The sequence below is a fragment of the Nicotiana attenuata genome, unplaced genomic scaffold (genome assembly GCF_001879085.1).
Source record: "Nicotiana attenuata strain UT unplaced genomic scaffold, NIATTr2, whole genome shotgun sequence".
NCBI classification, from domain to species: domain Eukaryota; kingdom Viridiplantae; phylum Streptophyta; class Magnoliopsida; order Solanales; family Solanaceae; genus Nicotiana; species Nicotiana attenuata.
Genome location: NW_017670651.1, coordinates 183,854 through 190,222, shown reverse-complemented (window position 1 = coordinate 190,222; position 6,369 = coordinate 183,854).

Genomic DNA, 6,369 nt, shown 5'->3' with positions numbered 1-6,369 from the left:
GATAGACAGGTCAAGTATGAGTATTAGAGACTAGGTGGTTTACTTCAAAATATTGACATACCGGAGTGGAAGTGGATAGTCATTACTATTGACTTTGTGGTAGGGTTGCCACAGACCTAGATTAAGTTTGATGCCATCTGGGTCATTGTGGATCCATTGACTAAGTTTGTGCATTTCATTTCGATGGTGACTACCAACACTTCGGAGTAGATGGCTAGGATCTACATTAGGGGGATTGTTCGCCTGCATGGTGTACCTGTTTCTATCATCTCAGACAATGACACTCAGTTTACTTTGCACTTTGGGAGGGCGGTTCAGCGTGAGTTGGGCACGCAGGTTGAGTTAAATACTGCTTCACTCTCAGACGGACGGGTAGTCCGAGCGGACCATTCAGATCTTAGAGATTATGTTAAGGGCATGCACTATTGATTTCAGAGGTCAATGTGACAAGTTTCTTCCCCTAGCATAGTCTTCCTACAAAACCAACTATCAGTCTATTATCCAGATGGCTCTGTATAAAGCCTCATACGGGAGGCGGTGTCATTCTCTAGTTGGTTGGTTCGAGCTCGACGAGGCTAGGTTATTGGGCACAAACTTGGTCCGTGATTCTTTGGAGAAGGTGTAGTTGATTCAGGAGAGGCTTTGTATAACTCAATCCAAGTAGAAGAGTTATGCGGAATGGAAGGTTAGTAATGTGGCTTTCATGTAGGGCGAGAAGGTTCCTCTTAGAGTTTTTTCCTTGAAGGGTATGATAAGGTTTAGGAAGAAGGGAAAGTTCGGCCCAAGGGTTATTGGTCCTTTGAGGTGTTGGAGAGAGTTGGTGAGGTTGCTTATAGAACTTCTTCTCCTCCTATACTTTTTGGAGTCTATCCGGTATTCCATGATTCTATACTTCAGGTTTATCATGAAGATTAGTCCTATGTTTTTGACTTCAACACAATGCAGTTGGATGGAAATCTAGCTTATGAGGAGTAGCCTGTGGCTATTTTTGATCGGTAGGTTTGAAAGCTCAAGCCAAAGGAGATCGTGTCAGTAAAGGTGCAGTGGAAAGGTCAATAAGTCAAGGAGGTGACTCAGAAGACCGAGCATGACATGTAGAGCAAATATCCTGATATTTTTGGAATTTCACATATGAATCTAAACTCGTTCGAGGACAAACATTTACTTAAGAGGGGGAAAATGTAACGACCCAGCCTATCATTTTGTGTATTAGAGCACTGATTCCCCACTTTTGATGCTTCACATTTGCTTGGTTGTAATTTTATGACTTGCAGGGATGGTTGGTTTCGTTCCAGAAAGGTTTTGATGTGAATTGGAACATTCGATTCCATTTTTGGAGCCTAGGTTATAAGAATTAACCAAGTTTTTACTTTTATATAAACGATCTCGAATTTGTGTTTTGATGGTTTCAATATGTTCATATGGTAACTTTTGACTTAGGCTTATGTACGAATTTGTATTTGGATTTCCTGGAATGATTTATCTCTATTTGCTAAAAGTTAGAAATTTGAAAGTTTAGAAATATTATAAATATTAAGGTGATTTGACTTTGAGGATAATGGGTTCGGTTTGTTCTAGGATTTGAAATAGGTCCATTTTTTCATTTGGAACTTATGTGCAAAGTTTGGTAACATTCCGAATTGGATTGGTATGAATCAGATGTTTGGTTGTGAATATTTGAAGTAATTGAGCTTGAACGCATGTGTTTTGGTGTTTGATTCTTGGTGATAGATTTAAATGTAATGTTTTAAGCTTAGGAGCGAGTTCGTATGAGGTTTATATAGTAGTGTGGATGTTTCATGTGGTCTCGAGGGCTCAAATGAGTTTCATATTGGTTTTGAAAAGGTTCAGATTTTGCCGGTTTGCAGACCTCGCTATTGCATTGGTCTGCTTGCAATTGTAAAGGTCTATAATTGCGGTGTCTTGATCACATTTTTTGTGGGAGCTGCAAAGTTTTGTCGCAATTTAAACGTTCACAATGGGGAAGGAGAGCTTGCATTTTCATCACTAGATCTCATTTGCAAGCTTCCTGGTTACAATTGAGATGATTGAAGCTGAGGGAGCCTGTTCGCTTTTGCAAGCCGATTCTCGCATTTGCGAGGTCGCAATTGCGAGACCTGGTTGCATTTGCAACTTCTGCAATGCCTATATTCGGAGAATTTTGGGATTTAGACCCATTATCTCATATTTCTACTTGATTTTGACATCATATCTTGTTTCCCATAGATTATCCAACCTAAATTAGGGAATTTGGAAGATAATTGTGGTGCTTTATGACTATGTTTTGAAAAAATAAATATTGGAGATTTGAGAGTCGATTTTGACTCGATTTTTGAATATAATCACTTATTCAGACTCGTGGGATTATGTGTAGTCGAGATCTACCCTTTGACTCGAGTTTTGACCGTGTAAGTCTGGGGTTGACATTTATTGACTTTTTGGAAATTGGGTAAAGATTGGAACTTTATTGTTTGGAATTAATTCCTATAGCATTTATGTTATTGAGCTATTTTTTCTAGATTTGAACCAAGCAGAGGTGATTTTTTTTAGGAAAGTCTATTTTAGAGGATTGATTTGGGATTATTGAGGTAAGTATCTTGCCTAACCTTGGGTGGGAGAATATCCCTTAGTATTTGGGTCATGATCCGAAATCTCAACCTGTCATGATGGCGCCTAACACATTACTAGTCAAGCCTACAATCACATTATAACTATGCATTTGGATTTTAAAACATGATTTAACAAGTTCAATAGTGAAAAATCTCATAAATAATTGATTAGAATCACTGCAACTCAGCTACAACAATCCCAAAATCTTGGTGTTACCGAGTATATGAGCTACTAATATCAACATAGTCTAAAACTCCAGTACAACTGTCTGAGAAAATAAAACAGTACTGAAATAAAATGAAAGGAAGGAGAGTCAAGGTCTGCTGGCGTCGTAGCAGCTACCTCGAGGTCTCTGAACAGGTAGTATCACACTCTAGCAACCACCTCGTCCAGATGTACCTGGATTTACACACGAAATGCAGAGTATAGTATGAGTAAAACCAACCCAATGTACTCAATAAGTAACAGGACTAACCTTGGGCTGAAAGTAGTGATGAGCTCATAAAGATATAGTCCAAATGAAAAAAATAAAAATACAAATATAACAAGATAATAACAGTAATATTTCAGAGAACTTCCATATTCATCTCGTATACATTACAGAAATTTAGGCATGCTTCCAAGTTCAACAATTTAAGCTCAACACTGATAAAATACGCCAATTAGAACTAGCATGATGAATGTTACATCTCTATGCATACATTTCAAATATGCATGTCAAATGTAATGCATCACAGGGATAGTCCCAAGTACTCACACACTCATAGTACTCAATCTGTCTATCTCGAACACCCACTCATCATACACAATCACTCAACATTGTATGGGTGCCTGCACTCGCTACTAGTATGTTAGACCTCGAAGGGGCGAATCCTGCCCAAGCGCTAATATAAAACGTACAAGGCTTATTGCGGCATGCAGCCCGATCCATAACAATAATAATAGATATAAATCCAATATGACCTATTGCAGCATGCAAACCGATCCACAATATCACTCACAATTCAGCTCTCAGGCCCCAACTTAGTCATCATTCTCTCTAGTCTCACGGGCTCGCAAATCTCTTACCACTCAACTCAAACGATGATCACATGATGTAACACTTAATGATAACAGGGACTGAGATATGATAAGCAAATGAATAAATATGACTGAGGACATGATTACAACTTAAACAAATAACACAACAACAGAAATGACCTCAGTGGGTCCCAACAGAATAAGCACGTAACCTCAACATGATTTCTAACATGATTCACAACTTAATTATTCTAACACGCATGAATTACACAGATAAAACAAGACTAGATAACTATGCAGTAACACAGTAACAACCGAGTCATAATTATCATGGTTCACACCCACACACCCGTAACCTAGCATGTGAGTCACCCCAACACCAACCATATAACACGGATTCCAGGGATTTATACCTTCAGTACAAAGTTTATAAGTGTTACTTACCTCAAAGTGCTCAACTCAATGTTCCATTAATCCCTTGACTCACGAATCGGCCTCCAAACGACTCGAATATAGTCACAAACAACATAATATAATCAATACAGGCTCTGGGAATCGGTTCAACCACATGCCCACTCCTCAGAACCCATTTACAAAATCCGAACACCCATTCAGTAACGAGTTCAACTATACCAAAATCATTCAATTCCAACCACAAACCGATCCTCAAAACCCCAAATCTTACTTTCCAATACCTAGCCCAAAATCCCCCAAATTTCACCTTAAAACACATAATCTAGGTGTAAAATCAATTGGTATTCAATATTATTGGATGAAAGTGATAAAAATTGTTTACCTCTTGATTTGTAGTGAAATCCCTCACAGAAATCGCCCTTAGTCGACCTCCACAAGTCAAAATATGAAATAATACTATAACCCACGATTTGGGAGTTTATATAGTCTGTCCAGTTTCTCTTCTTCGCAAACGCGAAAATTGCCTCACTTTCGCGAAGCACAAAAATCTTCAACTGCCAATTCCTCTTACGCGAACGCGAGTCACCTCTCGCGATCACGATGCACTGACCCACTAGACCTTCATGAATGCGTCCATCTTCTCGTGAACGTGATGAAAAAACTTCACCAGTCACCCAAGTACACTTCGCGATCACAAGACATCCCTTGCGAATGCAAATTAGGAAACCAGATAGAGCCATTTCAGTAGTCTAACAAGTTCCAAAATGAGCCGAACATGATCCGAATCACACCCGATGCCCCGGGACCCCATCCAAACATACCAACATGTTCTAAAACATAACACGAGCTTAGTAGAAGCCTCAAATCACCTCAAACATCATCAAAAACACGAATCGCACCTCAATTCAAGCCTGATGAACTATAGAACTTCCAACTTCTAAAACTAATGCCAAAACACACGAAACCAACTTTGATCGACCTTAAATTTTGCACACAACTCATAAATGATACAACGGACCTATTACAACTCCCGAAACCGGTATCAACAACGTCAACTCTCAGTCAAACTTCTCAACTTTCCAAACCTTCAACTTTCCAACTTTCGCCAATTCAAGCCAGAACGACCTACAGACCTCCAAGTCAATATCCAGACATACTCCTAAGGCCAAAACCAACATACGAATCTATCGAACCATCAAAACTCTATTTCGAAGTCGTCTACCCATAAGTCAACATCCGGTCAACTCTTTCGACTTAAGCTTCCAACCATGGGAGTAACTATCCCAATTCATTTCGAAACATCCTCGGAACTGAACCAACCACCCTGGCAAATCACATAACCACAAATGAACATAGAATAAGCAATAAATGGGGGAAGAGGGATACAATACTCAAAACGACCTACCGGGTCATTACATCTCCCCTCTTAAATTAACGTTTGTCCTCGAACGCGTCTAGAATCATAGATGGAGTCTCGAATAGGTGTGGATAGCTGCTCTGCATCTCCTACAGGGTCTCCCAAGTAGCCTCCTCGACTGGCTAACCTCTCTAGTGAACTTTTACTAAAGCTATATTCTTTGATCTCAACTTTCGAACCCGCCGATCCAAAATGGCCACCGGCTCAACATCATAAGTCAAATCTCTATCTAATTGAACCGTTCTAAAGTCCAAAATATGAGAAAGATCACCGTAGTACTTTTGTAGCATGGAGACATAAAATACTTGGCCAACACTCGATATACTAGGTGCCAATGCATGCTTGTAAGCCACCTCTCCACTTCTCTTAAGCACCTCAAAAGGGCCAATATACAGAGGGCTCAACTTCCCCTTCTTCCCGAACCTCATTACACCCTTCATGGTGAAACTCTGAGAAATACCTTCTCTCCCGCCATATATGCAACATCACAAACCCTCTAATTGGCATAACTCTTTTGTCTAGCTATGCCGTACGAAGTCGAACCTGAATCAACTTGACATCTTTCAAGGCATCCTGAACGAGATCCGTGCCCAACAACCTAGCCTCCCCCAGCTCAAACCACCCAATAAGAGATCGACGCCATCTCCCATACAAGGCCTCAGAAGGAGCAATCTGAATACTCGATTGGTAGCTATTGTTGTAGGCAAACTCTGCAAGTAGTAGAAACTAATCCCAAGAACTACCTAATCCATAACACAAGCGCGTAGCATATCCTCCAACATCTGAATGGTGCGCTCGAACTGTCCGTCCATTTGAGGGTGGAATGTTGTAGTCAACTCAACATGTGTGCCTAACTCTCGCTGCATTGCTCTCCAAAACTGGGATGTGAAATGTATGCCCTGATCAGA